This window comes from Condylura cristata, unplaced genomic scaffold (genome assembly GCF_000260355.1).
Source record: "Condylura cristata isolate star-nosed mole 26May11 unplaced genomic scaffold, ConCri1.0 scaffold00033, whole genome shotgun sequence".
In the NCBI taxonomy this organism is placed as follows: domain Eukaryota; kingdom Metazoa; phylum Chordata; class Mammalia; order Eulipotyphla; family Talpidae; genus Condylura; species Condylura cristata.
This window is the reverse complement of record NW_004567134.1, coordinates 9,148,313-9,166,192: the sequence shown is the minus strand read 5'-3', so window position 1 is coordinate 9,166,192 and position 17,880 is coordinate 9,148,313.

Genomic DNA, 17,880 nt, shown 5'->3' with positions numbered 1-17,880 from the left:
CCTGGGGCAGGTAAGTGTCTAGAGAGAGCAGATGGTAAGAGCAGCACCTCCTGCAAATAAGCTCAAGTGATTTGCTGTAGTCCAGAATCTATGCACAGTCCGTGTTTTCTCCCCTAGCCCCAGTTCCCACACACAGCAGCTCTTACACCTGTCAGAGATCTGCATCAGAAATGTTTTTGTCTCTAAAATATTTTCTTTCTGTTCTTTTCCTGAGACCCTTCAACTCTATGCCATTACCCAAAGAAATCCATGTGATTTATTTCCAATCCATGAAAGCAAACATCCCATTTTGTTCCATTTGTCTTCTTGGGATATTCTGCAAATATCTCCTTGCTAGAAAACAAAAATGCCAAACTGGTATCTGTGTCTGTTCCAGACTGAAAAACGCTACGGGCAACTCTGATATAGGGGACCCGAGTGAGAGCCAGCACTGCACAGAGGAAGATGCTTAAGAGACGCAACAGAGGGACACTGGGAGGTTGCAGGGCACCGGCAGGGACGGGACCTGAGTGGCAAGCGGGTCAGGACCTCACGGAGCCCTGACTTTCCCGCCTTGCTGGGACCGGGGGGCTCCAGGGACGCAGGGCACCTCTTTCAGCTTTCCAACCTGGAAAGTCCCAGGAATGCCAGGACGAGTTCGTCCATCTGTTGTTCCTCTTCTTAATCAGAAGCCATCCTTGCTGCTCTGCTACAAGAGCCAGACTCTGCCCTCCAACAGCAGCCGGAGGCAAAGATGATGCAGAACGGGGGCCTGCAGGGACAGAACAAAGCCACAGGCCATCCAGTCATGGCGGCTTCTGGGCTCAGGGCACTCAGGGGGTGTTAGAGATGAGTTAGAAGGTGAGCAATACAAGGGCTTTGAGTGCCAACGCAGGCCCTCCCTGGTGGCACAGTGGGTGAAAGCGCAGCACTGTGAAGCTATCTGTCACTGTAGCACAAATGAGTTCGATCCCTGTCCGGGAGGTGACCCTCATGGTGCTGCACACCTCTCCTGACCTGCCTGCTGCACCCCTCAGCAGCGTATCTCAGTCACTCTGCCTGTTCCGCTCCTCACTCTGTCTCTGTCTCTCACCACCCCCACCTCTGGCTTGTACCCCAGTTTTCATATGCATAAATAAATAAACCTTTTAAAAATATATAGCAAGGCAGACCTCATCTGGCTTAACGTCATAAAACAAACAGATTCCACCTGCATTTTTTTAAAAGATTTATTTATTTGTGCATACAGAACTGGGGTACAGGCCACAGGTGCAAGGGCAGTGCGAGGCTTCACCCCAGACAGAGTGGGGAGCAGAACAGGCAGAGTGACAAAATGACAAAGTACACTGCTGAGGGGAGCAGCGGGCGGGTCAGGAGAGGTCTGCCGCACATGTGGGTTAGCTCTGGGGCAGGCGGGAATCGAACTCATCGGAAGTGGCTTTAGCTTAATAGTGCTGTGCTTTAACCTGTTGCGCCACCAGGGAGGGCTTCCACCTGCATTTTTTTTTTTTAAAGATTTATTTATTTATTCATACAGAGTTGGGTACAGGCCAGAGATGTGAAGGGTGGGAGGATTCACCAAGGACAGAGTGGGGAGCAGAACAGGCAGATCAATGAAGTACACTGCTGAGGGGAGCAGCGGGTGGGTCAGGAGAGGTCTGCCGCGCCATGTGGATCTCCTCCGGGGCAGGCGGGGATCGAACTCATGAGGAAATGGCTTAAGCTTCTGAGTGCAGTGCTTTAACCCGCTGAGCCACCAGAGAGGGCCCCCACCTGCATTTTTAAGGGCTGCCTTCCAAATGAGGGTCCTTGGGAGTTAGGGGTGATCTGAGCCTCTACTCAAATCCCAGGGTTCCCCTCCTGTTCCCTTCACAGACTCTGGGCCCTCCTCTCCATCCAGTCCCAGTGGGAAAGCATTCATTATTTAAGCTTCCCTTTTTGTCCTCTCTAGCGCTCCATCTTCCATGTTTCAAAGCAAGATGACCACCTCTCTTTGCTGCCCTGCACAGAAGGGTGGGTGGGCCGTCAGCATCATCATGGAGTCTCCCCTCCAGGTCACTTTTTCTTTCAAGAATAAACAGTCCAAGTCAAAAATAAGGCCCCAAAGAGGCACGGCCTTCTTTGTCACACTCAGGGTTCTCCCACTTTCTAGTTAAAGTACAACTTTGTCTTACAATTTACTCTTGATGCAACAGTTCACAACTAGAATTAGCTATTCATTCATTGAAAACCATTGGGATCCAAATAACTTTTATCCCGTAGTGGTGCAGATGATTGTTTTCCTCTAGAGATAAAAATGACTGGCTTCAGGGCCCTCCCTGTGGTGCAGCGGGTTAAAGCACAACACCAACAAGCTAAAGCTGCTTCAACATGAGTTCAGTCCCTGCCCAGAGATGACCCACATGGACAGCAGAGCTCTCCTGACCTGCCTGCTGCCCCCCTTAGCAGTGTACTTGTCAGTCAGCCTGTTCTGCTCCCCACTCTGTCTCTGGTGAATCCTCTCACCACCCCTGCATCTCTGGCCTGTACCCCAGCTCTGTGTGCATAAATAAATAAATAAATAAATAAATAAATAAATAAATCTTTATAAAAAATGACTCGCTTCATAAAGAAGGTAACACTGGAGTTAGAGGTCTATTGTGCTGAAGAAAAACCACCATGGAACTCATCGAATGGTGGGTAGGAGATTTCGTTGGGTGGCCCTCCAGCAATCTCCCCACATTTCCCCATTCTATCACTGCTTCAGCTCTGGATGCTTCGGTGCTCCATGGTCACTTTCGATTCCCTCACACTCTGTGAGCATAACAAGGAAAAGCAAAAGCCCCAGGACATTTGATGGAAGTTGGTTAGGTAGGAACTGGAATGGTGAGTTTCTGGAAATTCAGGAGGACATATAAGACGTCAACTCCAGACTCAGGAGTGCGGATTTTTTTTTTTTTTAAGATTTATTTATTTGTGCATACAGAACTGGGGAACAGGCCAGAGGTGCAGGGGCAGTGAGAGGCTTTACCAGAGACAGAGCGGGGAGCAGAACAGACAGGACAATGAAGTACACTGCTGAGGGGAGCAGTGGGGCGGGTCAGGAGAGGTCTGCTGCGCCATGTGGATCAATTCTGGGGATCGAACTCCTGCGGAAGTGGCTTTAGCTTCTTAGTGCTGTGCTTTAATCCACTGTGCCACCAGGGAGGGCCCAGGGGTGGGGATTTTAAAAGCTCTACCTCCAGGCCCTAGTACCTTAGAAAGCTGACAAGCTCCTGTCACCCATCCCTGCTCTGGGACACTATCTCTGGGGGCAGAAAACTACCTGGTTCGCTTAGAGCCACCCTTGGGCCAGAGAGGCAGCCTAGGCCCCTGTGGACCCCAAACCAGGACGTGCGACCCCACCCCCTTTGCCCACCTGCCTTCCAGTCACCCGGAGCATGCACCTCTGCCTTTCCCGGCTTGGACGTGGCGCCTGGTGGCCCTTCTGGGAACAGACCTTTCCCTTCCCTCCCTCTTGGAAGAAACCACAAAAACAAAGCAGGAGCCAACTTTGTTCTGAGGGGAATGTTTTCACCCGGCTCCCACTTCATGAAGCTCTTTGGCCCGGAACACAGGCAATGAAGCATTTATGAGCCTTCCCTGAGGTACCCAGGCAGCAGGCCCAAGTACCTGCCAGCTCCCGGCTGCACTTGGAGTTGCTTTCGGTTGTCTGGCAGCAGATGTTGAGAAGCGGCGCCTCTCCTCAGGGCGTGTGTTTATAAACAGGGTCAGCTAATGGGCCGCCCCTCCCCTCCGAATCCCTGACCTGTCTCTCTTCAATCAGTAAAGTGGAATTTTGTTTGATGTGCTGGTACATTCTCAGCTATTTTTGAAAACACAGAACCCCTGGTGGGCAAGGCTCTGGGGGCCCTCCTTGGGGGGGTGAACTGCTCCAATCACCCAGCCCCACCCTGGTGGCTCTGGCCCAGGTTCCCACAATCCTACCTGATTCACCTAGATCTGTCTAGAATGTCTTTGCAACCTGGCCGCTAACAGAATGCCTTGCACAGAATAAAGATTTACTGGCCCCAAATGGCCGTCAGTAGGAGAATGGATGAGTAAATCAGGCTCTGTTCTTACCATGGAATGCTGCTCAGTAACAAAAAGGAATCACGCACTGGCAAATGCAACACAAACATTATCCTGAGCCCAAGAAGCAGACACAAAAGCATATTAACCATGTGACTATTTATGGAAGCTCTAGGACCAGCAGTGGTAACCTTCGTGACAGGTCTGTTTTGGATCAGATGCGTCCCCTGACTCCCCCAGCAAATTCTTATAAAGCAGCCTTAACTTCTTAAGTATCTGTATTTGAGGACAGGAGTGTATTTGGAGATGAAATTAGGTCATTTGGGCCCTCCCTGGTAGCACAGCGGGTTAAAGCACAGCATTAAGAAGCTAAAGTCACTTCAGCAAGAGTTCGATCCCCGGCCCAGAGGTGATCCACATGGCACGGGAGACCTCTCCCGGCCTGCCCCTGCACCTCTGGCCTATACCCCAGTTCTGTATGCATAAATAAATAAATCTTTAAAAATAATAATATGTCATCCAGCCTGCAAGGCTGGTGTCCATATAAGAAGAGACATCAGAGGGCTCACTCTGTCAGCACACACAAAAGTCGAGATGTTATGAAGACACGCTGAGAAGGCAGCCATCTGCAAGTCAGGGAGAGGAACTTCACCAGGACCCATGTCTGGAAACTTGGTCTTGGACTTGAGCCTTCAGAACCATGAGAAAATACATTGCTGTTGTTAAAGCCACATCTTCTGTGGTATTTCATCCTGGTAGCTCAAGCATGGACTATATAGCAACATGAGGGCATTTTCTAGGGTGAAGACATGCTGCTTTTTGCATGGGTGGCTGTCATAGGAATATTTGCCTGGGTAATGATCCCATGGAGATACACATATGTGCAAAAAAACTATTGAGTTCTACATGTAAGATGCAGGTATTTTACTACATGTAAATGATAACAAAATGAAGGACTGAACAAACACGTCTGTTGATGTGAATGATTATCTCTTCACTATGACGCATGCCTCCCAGCTGATCAACTTGGGGCGAGAGCTAACTGGGGACCCGCTGTGGACAGATGCTTGTGCTAACCTTCAGTATATAAGGGAGAGGGAAGCAACACTGGTCCCTAGTTCTCAGGGAGTCTTTTTCATTTCCAAAAGCAATATCTGGAAGAACTCAAGTTACAGCCACTGAGCCAAATTGTGCCCAAAGCTGACAGCTCATTAAGAGACTTTTTGACATGCAGGAAGCCATGCTGACTCCTTCCTGCTCCCACTGAGGCAGTCATTGCATTGCCCCTGCAAGAACAAGTCTGACCCCAGAGCTGCTCAACTTTGGGCAAAAATGGCTAGGAAAAACAAAAGGGAAATGGGAAAGCCAGTGTAGACGGTCTTACTGAGATATGAAACTTTGCAATCCTGATCATACAGGCTCCCTATACTCAAGTAAAAGAAGCTGGAAAATGCCCACATTTCAGCATTGACTTTTCTGTAATGCACAGTACTAATGAAGTCGTTAGCATCTTGGGGTCAGAAAGGAGAAATCTTTCCTCAGGTGGTTTCCACTGCTTTCCAGGTCTTTGGCAATGCAAACGAATCAGTCAGACACCACCACAGTAGGATCATAAACCAGGACAAGAGCTACATGTTCCCTCCCAGGGCGAAATGTGCTGTTTCCTTTGGTGAGACCAAAGGAAAATTACTCTTTGCAATTAAAATAACAAAAGTTGCTCCTATAAAGTCATAGACATTCTAGAAAAGGTCAATATGGGGTTTGTGTACCACCTGCCTTCCCTCCTGTGTCCTTGACAGACATGGTTAATTGATCACAGCATTGTTAATTCCCAAGTGCAGACCAGAATCAGTGATGTTCTGAAGCCAGCTGGTACTAGCCCATAAAAGCCAATGGTTAAATTTCAGGAATCTTGCTAGCTGGAGTTAAACACAGTCATTATTATTGAATTATGTAAACTTGTACTGAAATGAATGATACTAAGAAAAAAGGTAGTGGAAACTCAAAATTTGTCACTTCTAATTATTTTACTACTGTATTATTATGCTCCTAGATTGTTTACATAGGTAGTATCTGAACATGCTATATGTATGTTACTCCTTCCATCTCTTTCCAACTGGGTTGGAAGCTATAGTACAAGTAGCTTGAAACAAGTCACATGGACAAGATTTATCTTCCAGAAATTGGCAAATGCTTCAAGTCAGGCATCCTCTGCCCTCCTTAGTGAGAGCCATTGGTAAACATCTACCAATATCTCATCAACAGCTGTTAACATCAGATGGCAAAATACCCAAGAGGAGGCAAACTGTACCCATCAAATCCCTGCTACCTGGAGTAGGGGAAGGGGCATTAGTCACAAAACCTTTTTCTCTGGCATGTGAAGACGCATCTCTGAATGCTCACAGAGGCCATAAGCAAAGAAGTGACGAGAGTTACTAGATCAAGCCATGCCTGAAGCCAATACTGCTGCACTTCTTACTCATGTAAACGTACCAAGGGGTGCTGTTTTCTCACTCTCACAAGGAGGAAATAGGCAATGGGTGCTCTGGAATCTTCTGCAAGGATGCCCAGAAGGAAACAATCAAAGATAGCTGGCCAAAGTTAGTCAATATCAGAAGCAAACATGGGGTATTGCAACTGGAGGGGCTGGGCAGAGTGCGCATGCAGGAGGCAGTGAGACCTTAGAGGGGAACAGTTGGGACGTGAGGCGCCAGGGCTGGCCACGGTGTCTCTTGCTAGGCTTCCTGGCCTGGCTCTGAGGAGTAGCAGAGGCTGAAAGATGGACAGCCAGGGCTCCAAGAATTTGTTCTCTACAGGAATTGTAATGGAAAATCCTTCTCTTAATTCAGGTAGTGAAACACAAGAAAGGGAAGAGTCCCACATGCAAAGCCAATCGAGGGAACTGTAGGTTGGGCATAATGGTCTGAAGCTTTGCTCCAGTCTCAGTCGCTATCTCTTCTGGACTCTTTCCCTTGTGTTTATTTATTTATTATTTAAAATGCCTCTCTGTTCTAAAATACTGGAAAGTAATCTTCACCATGCCTCACAGTCACCCTAGAATTTCTAAATTCAGATGTGGAGGCTGCTCTCCTGGGAAATTTGATTGAAAGATTCTGGAGATAGGCCCAAGAGTTGGTCACTGTTCTTCCTTCTGATTCATGCAGAGAAAAATATGAATGCACAAGTACCTGACTCAGGGCCTTCGGCCTTCTCTCTGAAACCACCTTCTGGCCTCTGCACACAGTCCCAGCTAAGGAGCAGACACCTGCTTCAGCAGCGCACTTACCCTCCCCAATCAAGGATACAATTATCTTGATTGGTTTACAAGTTCAACTCTATGAGGATGATTGCACTGCAGGGTTGGGACACTACCATAGTCATTTTAATTAATTTATTTGATGTATTTACAGAGTTGTGAAGGTCTTTTGAAATCAAAATGCAAATGTAATTTAAAACTTAAATCAACGTTTGGATCCAAAACTACGGGCATTTTTAATGGGAATGCAGAGTAATATTATAGCACTTTGAAGTTGATACCTTGGTTCTCTGTGGGGTTATATTTGCAGATGCCAGGAACTTGGTTTATTCTAAGAATTCTCTTAAAATCAGGGGAGTTGTACAAGATTTTCAAAATTTCTTTACTCCCCTCCAGTTGACTGACTATTCAGACATAACTCGGGCGAAATCTCCATTTTATAAAGCATTCCCAGCTTCTACCTTGGATTCTTAGTGCTGACAAGTCTCGGGGGGGGGGGGGGGAGGGCACATCTAATCCAGTTCGTTCTTTCTGCAAATAGAAAGGGACTTGTCCAGGGCCACAAGGGTGTTCCTAAATTTGGACTGGGATCCAATTTCTATGACATCTGTGAGTGTCCTGGAATCAGATGCCTAAACTTCAACCCTAGTTTCCAAGACAACCTTTCAACGATTTCCTCCAACTTCTACCTCCTACTCACTACAGTTAAAGCTCATGCATGCTGACATCCTTCTTCCAAGCATTGCAGAATTTCCTGAAGGGAGGGGGCTCTGTGTTCCAGACTATCTGGATACACAGCTGTCTGAACACAAGGCCTAATGAATGGCTCCTACAGGCAATGAGGCTTCTCTGTGTGGGAATCCAGCCCTCCTTGTCTCTAAAGTCATGAAGGCCTGCAAGTCTGCCAGTCATACGCCTGCTTATCAACAAGCTCTTTTGTCAAGAGTGATTTCCAGCCTGTATACTCTCTCTAAAGGACCATCTCGTGTATTCAAGGAGACTACATCAGCTTTTCAAATGTTTCTTTTAGAGATGCTACTCCCACACCAGCACATTGGGACACAGTGCAGAGAACATTCTAGATGTAAAGCCCAGCCTCTTATCTTGGAAACTTGTCCTCATTGTCTTCCTCCACCCAAATGTCCCACAGCATCCTATTCCTCCCCTTCCAGGTGCTATTTGGTGTTTATGGAGAGTTGGGTGATGAACTGACATATCTTTAGATGTCAGTATTTTCTGGTCTTTCCCTGAGGGCTATAATTGGACTGCTCAAAAATATATCTTCTCCCAATCCATTTGGATTTTACATGATAAGCATTCACAGATTAGTCATTTCCTTCCCACCTCAAATGGCAGATAAAAATGGAAGACCTCAGGTTCAGCCACAGAGTCACAACTGTGATCCACTGTTAGGTGTTCAAGATGATAGTAATAAAGGCTGGAGTTTACTACACACGTCTACCCTGATGTCTCCAGCTCTGATCCAGCCCACAGAAGGGAAGCATAAACTGAAAAAAAAAAAAAAAAGATGATTAATCTTAGTGGCTTTGGGTCACTGCAAGTCAAAGAATCATGGCCAGTAGGACTAAGTAGCCTGAGCTCACAAGTCGGGAGATCCAATTACAGGCAATGTCTTGGAATTCAAGAACATCAGCACAGGTCCCAGATGGTCTTCTCTCCGAGGTTCTAATTTCCGGCAGTTAACATGGTGCCTAGCACACAGCAGGTGGTTAATAACCTCAACTGCCTTCCTCGCTGGGCTGTGACTCAAGAACCCAACACAGCAGCTGTCATGTGATATCAGTCAATAACTACTGAATGATTACATTTGTAAATAAAAAAAATCAGTATGGACAGATTCACTGAAGGAAGGAAAGGTAGGAGACTAGGTGGATGTTATTAAATATCTGCTTAAAACTAACCAGTCAAAAAATTAAGACTGTCCCATGAGAGGCGACCACTTCCACTGTTGAAACTCTCATTGTACAGTCCTCTCACTGACTGAGCCCAACTCTGCCATGCTATAACTGGCCCTGGGTGTTTCCCCCACATGGGGATTTTCCAGCTGCCCTTTCCCTATGGTCCTGCCCAAAGGGAATCGGGCCTCCCTGTCTGTGTTCACCTTCTTCATTCGCACTGGCAATTAGACATACCATAGATTTTCAGGTACAGAATCACAAGAAGGGAGAGTTTCAAGACATCATCAGGTCTTTATTTTGGAAGAACTCATCTGCTCTGGTTTCTCTGGGCACCTGAGGATTCCTTTCTTTGAAAAGACCTTGGACTCTGATCCTTGTTTCCTAAACTAGGAACAGATTCCTTCTACCAAGATGGCAGCCACAGAGCCCTGAATCCCACGCACACTCTGGTGACCTCCTGAGGTGTCTAGCCAGGCTGTGTTTTTACATGCCCAGAATTCTCCCGTGCATGGCTTCAGTTAGGGGTGGGTATATTTTTTCCAGTTCAGTTATTTGAATGGATTCCCCAGACTCCACAGAGGACTCACCTCAGATTTTTATTTAAAGGGAGAAGATACAGTACAGGGACAGAATGAGACTATGGGGAGCAGCACAAAATTCTGCAGCACAAGGGCCAGGCCTTGTCCACACAGGCCACACGGAATCTCTGGATCGAACTGGAGGTTTCTGCTAGGAGTCTTGGTTACAAGAACACACACTGAACATTGCTGGTGGCCATTTAAATGGAGGAGCCAGTTGAAAATCACCGTAAAGGTAACGCAGGGTCTTGTCAAGAGAGGTTCCGACCTTAACAGCATGTTGACACGCCTCTGTGCTTAGCTCAGGCAGACATCAAAAGCCAGACATCTGGGCATCCCAGAGGCAAAAATAGGGCTCTGCTAGTATCTTCATGGGGGAGGGGGGTGTACAAAAGTGATTCCTGGGAGCTCTGGGGGCGCAGGGGGAAGCCAGACATTTCTGTGTAGCTCTCACACCTTCTGGCTGACCTGCCACCCACCTCATGGGCATGAAGCGGCCATGGGCCTGGGGCTGCCCTACCTTTGTCTGCATCCTCCTTCCGCACCTCAGCTCCTATTCTGGGCCAGGAATTCGTGTTTCGCTCCACACCATGGCGCTGTGGTATCTTCAGGATTCCTGTACTGCCTGCGTCAGAAGCAACGAGATTTCACATGGGTTTCCCGTCCATCCTGGTGGGGTTCCATTCCAGCTTGCTCTTGGGCTCCCCTGCGCTTTTCGGTCCTTCTGCCTGTCCTGCGGATGTCAAGCTCCAGCGTCAGATGTGAAGCTGGCAGCCTTACAGAGTCTGCCTGGCTCCAGACCTCACGGTCATCTCAGCCGTGACTAATAAATCCCTTAACACACACGCACACACGCGGCACACTCACACACAGAACATTGTATATATACACATATATACACATATGCATCTCTACATCTTCTAAGGATTCTGCTTCTCTGGTAGGCCCCTTAACCCTAACTGGTCCTTAGCCATTCCCTGGGGCACAGCCTCTCCCTCTGCGATGCAGAAAATGCCAGATGGTGGCCAGTTCCCTAAACTCAGCTTCCACACACACTGCCACTTGACTAGTAAGCTCCTGACAATCTCTCTTCTGCGTGCAGGTGGAAGGCTGGGCAGGCGGCCTGTTCTCAGCAAGAGTGGGATGAGAACACGAGCAGATGCCAGACAAACAGCTCAGTCAGTTCAGCTATTTTGTCACGCAAGGAAAAATGCCAGGACAGCAACAAGAAATCCCCAGAGAATCCACCGGCCGTGCCGATTGGTGGTCTTTCAACATCTAATAAGCCTGAAGGCAGGCCAGAAAAGTAAGCTCACGAGAGGACACAGAGGTGACTGGCCACGGGGCATCAGGGCCCACTTCTGCTGGCATGCCCAGAATGCCTTGGTGGGCACAGGGGATAAAGATACATTTTCTCTGGGCTCATATCCAACAGGTATATGTGTCTTCTACCAGAGGTTGCGAATTGGCAGGCACGGGCTGAAGTTGGCCGCCCAATGTGTTTTGTTTGGCCTTACCAGTGTTTTTTAAAATCTCTGAATTCATTGCCAGCTTTTGCAAATTGGAGATTTCGCATTTTCTAAATCTGCATTTCCTTCTTTTCTTGAAAAATCAGAAGAGTTGGCAAGAATTGACCTATTTTCCCTCCTGGCAGAAACTGACCACAGCTGAGCAACCGCTGTTCTTGTCCGGCAGGTGAGGGCTCCCCAGTGCTGTGAACCACCCAACCCACTGCTCCTACTTCTGGGACCTGCCTGGTCTCAAAGGTTTCAAGGCTTACAGTCTCCCCAACCCCTGTCATAGGGGCTGGTCCTGTTTGCCACACCATATTAGTGGAGCCCAGGTTGGAATTCTCTGACAGCATCTTTTCCTCTTTGTCTGAGGCTAGTCACCCTGTCTGCTCCCCAGTGCGCCCTAGGGCTTCCTCCTTGGTGATACAAGAGGTTAAGTCTCAGCGCTATGAAGCTGTCCACAGCCACTGCAGCACTAGTTCTATCCCTGGCCAGGGAGCTGATCCACATGGTGCAGCAGACCTCTCCTGACTCCCCTCAGAAGCATATGTCAATAGATCTGCCTGTTCTGCTCCCCATTCTGTCTCTGGTGAATCCTCTCAGAAGCCCCTCCCGCCCCCCCCCCACCTCTGGCCTGTACCGGTTCTTGTATGCATAAATAAAGAAGTCTTAAAAAAGTAAAAATGAAAAGATCAATTCCAGAACATGTGCCCTGGCCACCAGGGGTCCCCTAGGATTTTACAGCTTAGCTACCACTGTGGCAACTCCCTGATGACATGCCCTTTAAAAGCTGCCCACACCTCCATCTCTTTCCCCTACCAAGGTTTTCTTTGCCACCTGCATATGCTACTTGGCTCATTTACTAGATAATAAAATTCACAGTAGGTGTGTACTAGGCAGTTGCCGTGAACACTGAGTTAGACTGAGCCAGGGGGGCTCAGAGGGTTCTGTTTCTGGTCTTCTGGTCATACCCAGTCCGTGGATAACCTTGTTGTGTGTGTTTATGTTTAAAGGCACCTTATTTAACATACACTGTTGATTCATTAACTTTGAACTCACAGCCAGAGGCTCTGTAACTCATGCCTCCACAGAGCTCATCTAACTCATGCATTTTCTCCTGAAGGCATAGGGCAGCCTTCTTGTGCTTAGGAACACCAGACTGCCCTTTGTCAACAGCAAAACCACCAACACAAAGCGCACACACATAATGCAAAGTATGTGACTCTGAAAATAAAGAGGAGGTTCTCCCTGCTGTCACGGCAGGTTAAGGCGCAGCACTGCAAGCTGGCCACAGCCGCATCAGTGTGAGTTCAATCCCTGCCCTGGAGGTGACCCACATAGCACAGCAGACCTCTCCTGTCTCTCCCACTGCTCCCCTCAGCAGTGTATTACGTCGATCTGCCTGTTCTGCTCCCCACTCTTCTCTGGTGAATCTTCTCACCACCCCCGCAGCTCTGGCCTGCACCCCAGTTCTTATGCATAAATAAATAAGTCTTTAAAAAAAGGGGGGGGGGAATGCACTGATTACAATAGAAGAACTGAAAGGAGAAGACAGAGCACGCCTTTGTTTGACCTTAAATCCAGATCACTGGATTTTGTTTGACTTGGAACAAGTCAACTGCAAGTGGGTGAACAGAGAACTCCAACTGTTTGGCATCTGTGCCTGTCCACAACATCTGTGGAGGTGCCATGAATACTGATTTTAAATTTACAAATAAACGGTAGTGAGTCTCTGCCAGGATCAGCTGTATATACCCCAGAGTCAAGTTTCTACGGGAACCCTATGGAAGACACTCCCCAAGCACACAGACTCAACTAAAACTCCGGAAAGAAATACAAAACCAGGCCTCCCTGGTGCTGCAACAGGTTAAAGCATGGCACTTTGAAGCTGTCCACAGCCACTGCGGCACACGTTCAATCCTGGGCCAGGGAGTGGACCCACATGGCGCAGCAGACCTCTCCTGGCCCACCTGCTGCTCCCCTCTGCAGCAGCACATTTCAGTCGATTCACCTGCTCTGCTTCTTACTCTGTCTCTGGTGAATCCTCTCACCCCCTGCACCTCTGGCATGCACCCCAGTTCTTGGATAATTAATACATCGTTTTAAAAAAAGATGTAGAGGGGAGCCTATGATGTCCCCAGTGAATTGCTGAGTTTCCAGGCTGCAGTGAAGGAAAGAGGAGCCCAGGTAGAGCCTGGGGAAGCCCTGAGTTGAGGAGATGGTGTTGGAGTGTACAGGTGGAGGAAGATAGACCTTGGTAAGGCAAGGTCTTGGAGAGCTGAGGGGTGCATACAGACAGTTCCGAGATTTGCAAGGGCTCCCTGAAACTTCATGTGATTTCCAATCAGAACACGTATGTGAGGAAACACAAGGCCAGGGAAGAACCCTGAAAAGAAGTAAAGGGAAAATCCTTAGCCCTCAAGCAAGGTTAGGAATAGAATCCCCCCCAGCCAGGGCAAAACCTCATAATCCCCATGGCATCAGGCAGACTACTCAGAAGTGGGGGGATATTGGTTCTCAGCTAAAAACTGCTCAAAAGATCAAACTCTTCTCTGGTAAGTAAACCATCTTCCAGACAAAAGCTCAACAGAAATACAAAAATATCTAAATCTCACAAAGTAAAATCCACAACATCAAGCATCAAATTAAAAAATACTTGGCAAGAACCAGTGAAGTATGACCCACAATAAGAGGGAAAACGAATAGAAATCAATCAAGAAATGCCCCAGATACAAGTACTAGTAGACATAGACATTGAAACCATGATCCTAACTATATTCTACACATTCAGAAAATTAGAGGAAAGAGTATGTCAAACAGAGATAAGGAAGTTAAGATAAATCCAAGCAGAACTTCTGGAAATAAAATGAGAATATCTAGGCCGAAAAATGAAAAGTAGGCTAGATAGAATTACCAGAAGATTAGGTAGTGTGGAGTAAAGATTAGTGAAGACACAGCAAAGAACGTAGAAAGAGGAAATGAAATTCACATTTGAAAAAAAGAAAAATCAATGGCTTTACTAGAGCCTGACTTCTGACTGCAGGTCATTTAAGGCTGACCATAACTGGTCTCCAGACTAGTCTTACTTCTCAGGGATTTTCTTATCAAGAAACCGGAAGGCATGGCTTTCGAATTTCCTGTCTCTCCAGTTCTTTTTTTTCACTTTGTCCTATAAACATAGGCTTTTAAATTTTTTTTTTTAATTTTAAGATATGCTACTTGTTAGTGAGAAATGGACAGGTAACAAGAATAATACAGATGAAATAACTGTCCTAAAAATCAGACTTAAGTTTCCACAGATCCCGTTTCTAAGGGCAGTAAACATAAAGATGTGGGTGAGTTTGCTTTTTTCTGCAGACGTCTCTGAACCCCTTCTCTGTTAATATTAAATGCCAAGACCTGCAGAGATGAATAATCAAGACCTCAAGACGACAGCATTAAGTTTCTTTTAAGTATGTCTCAAGCACACTGATGGTAATATAATAGATACCCGGGTACTTATATTCTACATTTTAAAAAAGTTGGTATTTTGTCATATCAGCATGAGATCTAGTATTTTCATGAATGTAGAGAGTCACAGATCCAGCTAACCTCCCTTTTTCTCCCTCCACTTCCTACTCCCCCTCCTTTCCCAGAAATAATCATCTCCTGAAGATGTATATCTTTTCTTTTCCTTGAAGGTATTTTTCTTGTTCATAATTTTTGTTTTGCCACACATATTTACTAGTGGTGTTTCTTTTATTTTAGAAATTCCCATAAACATCACACTATCCTTTAACAATTTAATTCTTACTTGATAGTAGAGAGATTTGTGTTGATTCATATAGATTTAGTTCATTCACTCTGTTTATATGGGAATTTATGTGACATGATAGGAACCTTTACGTTATTTCCTTTTTTTCCCTCCAGCTACTACAGTGCTTTAGTAAATGCTTTTTTTTTTATATGTGCAAAAGTTTTTTTCCGGAAGTGCAAATGCTGGGTTGTATGTATATCCTCAACTTCATTGATCTTGCCAAATGAAAGGATTAAAAAATGCCAAATGATTTTTTAAAAAAAGATTGTAAAATCAATCTGTCTTAAAAATTCAGTTAATTCCAGAAATGCTACTAGTTTTCAGGAAGTGATTCTAATGACCCAATATCACTTTTTTTTAAAGTTTTTTTTTTTTTTTTACAGGTTTTAAATGTCCTTTTCTCCTTTAAGAGTAGGGATTCCTGTTTACATTGTCACCAATAGCTTGTGAACAGTCCCTTCCCCCACATCCTTATTTAATTGGGATCACCAAACTGTTAAAAAATATCCATCAATGTGTAGTAGAGTCTGGTCTGTTCCATTAATCTGTTCTTATTCTTGTTCCAATGCCACATTATTTTAATTACTATAGTTGTATAAGTCTATGTATCTAGTGAAGGGATTTCCTTCCTTGGTCTGTTAAGATTTATCTATTCCTGGACCTTTACCCCTGTAAGAACTGTCACATTACTAGCAAAGATCCATGGAAAGCTCAGTGAGGGTTGTGAAAGTAATGACAGTGGATTTATAGGTGAATTTCAGAAGGATTGACATCTTTATGATATTAAGACTTTTTACCCCACATCATGCTATATCTCTCCAAGTTACTTTTATTCCTTCAATAAAGTTTATTGTTTCCCCATAAATTTTGCAAGATTTCTTGCTAGGTACCTTAGAGACTTTGTTGCTGAAATACCATTTTTCACTTATGAGAGTGACAAAGGTCAAAAAGGTTAATAATGCTCTATACTGGTAAGGTTATGGAGAAACAGGCATTCTTAGATTTTATTAGTGTGAGTGTAAATTGATAAAATGTGCCTGTAGCAGAATTTTCAATAGCTCTAAAATTTTTAAATAATATAATAGTTTATTTTTACATCATTTTGTGCCTTTTGCCATCTCAGTTGTAATCCTAATGGGCTTCCCACACCAAATCACCCGTGTGCCATCACCATAGTCCAGTGTACTCCCCTGGCCTATTTTTGATCCCATTCCCTACTCCACCCCTGTAAAATGTCTTTGAGACATAGTTGTTCATTATTATTATTATTATTTTCTTCTCTGGTCTCATACTCCTGCTATGAGTGAAAACATCCGGTATTTTTCCTTTTCTTTCTGGGTTATTTAACTAAGCATGATCCCTTCCAGTTTCATCTATGTAACTGAAAAAGACATGTGTTTATCTTTTTGATTGCTGAGTAATATTCCATTGTGTATCTGTACCACATCTTTTTAATCCAGTCATCTACTTTTGGGCATTTGGGTTGATTCCATGTCTTTCCTATTATAAATAAAGCAGCAATAAACATGGGGGTGCAGGTGTCTTTTTGAATCAGTGTATTTTTGAGCTCTAATTTTTTTTTTTAAAGATTTATTTATTTGTACATACAGAACTGGGGTACAGGCCAGAGGCTCAGGGGCGGTGAGAGGCTTCACCAGAGACAGAGTGGGGAGCAGAACAGGCAGATCTACGAAGTACACTGCTGAGGGGAGCAGCGGGCGGGTCAGGAGAGGTCTGCCACGCCATGTGGTCTCCTCCGGGGCAGGCGGGATTCGAATTCATGTGGAAGTGGCTTTAGCTTCTCAGTGCTGTGCTTTAACCCGCTGCGCCACCAGGGAGGGCCCTGAGCTCTAAATCTTTAATGCACATTTTATTTGACTAGAAATTCTACTTATGCTTCCAGTAATTACACACATACACACACACATATATAAAAATGGGTGTGTAAATACATAGATATGTACATATGACACAGCATTGGGGCCCTCTTGTAAGAGGTTATTACCCTTTGGGGAGGGACCCAGTGGGTTGAACTGGTATCCCTGACCTTCCTCACAGTTTGACATTCAACTGGTATAACTGAGCAAAAAGGACAGTTTTGTGAAAACTTTGTTTTGTTTTTTGGAAGACTTGGTTTTTAAAAGAAAAGATGTTGCCCTTTTAAAAATACTCTTGATTTAAAAGACAAAATGACAAACATTTAAAACTTGTAAAAAACAACCTTCACCTCCTGAAGACTAGTAGTATTGCTGGAATTAACTGAATTTTAAAGACAGAGTGACTTTACAATTGGGCAGCTTTTAACAATTTTTGAGGATATTATTCCAGGCATAATATAGAACATACAAGAGAATGCTTCACTGTTGTTAGGACTTTAGATTTAAGAAAATACTGATTAGGGCCCTCCATGGTGGCACAATGGGTTAAGCACAGCACTGTGGAGCGAGCTGGCCCCAGCAGCTTCGCCATGTCCAGGGAGCTGACCCACATGGCGTGGCAGACTTCTCCTGTCTCACCCACTGCCCCCCTCAGCAGTGTACTTTGTCGATCTGCCTGTTCTGCTCCCCACACTGTGTCTGGTGAATCCTCACACCTCTGGCCTATACCACAGTTCTATATGCATAACTAACTAAATAAATAAATCTTTATAAAAAATAAGAGAACACTGATTCATTGATACATTAGATCCCTTTAACTGCTGTTTTACTTTCTACAGTTTCAGTCTAAAAATATGTACAATAAGATATTTTGAGGGAGAGATCACCCTTACATAACCTTTGTTACAGTAAAT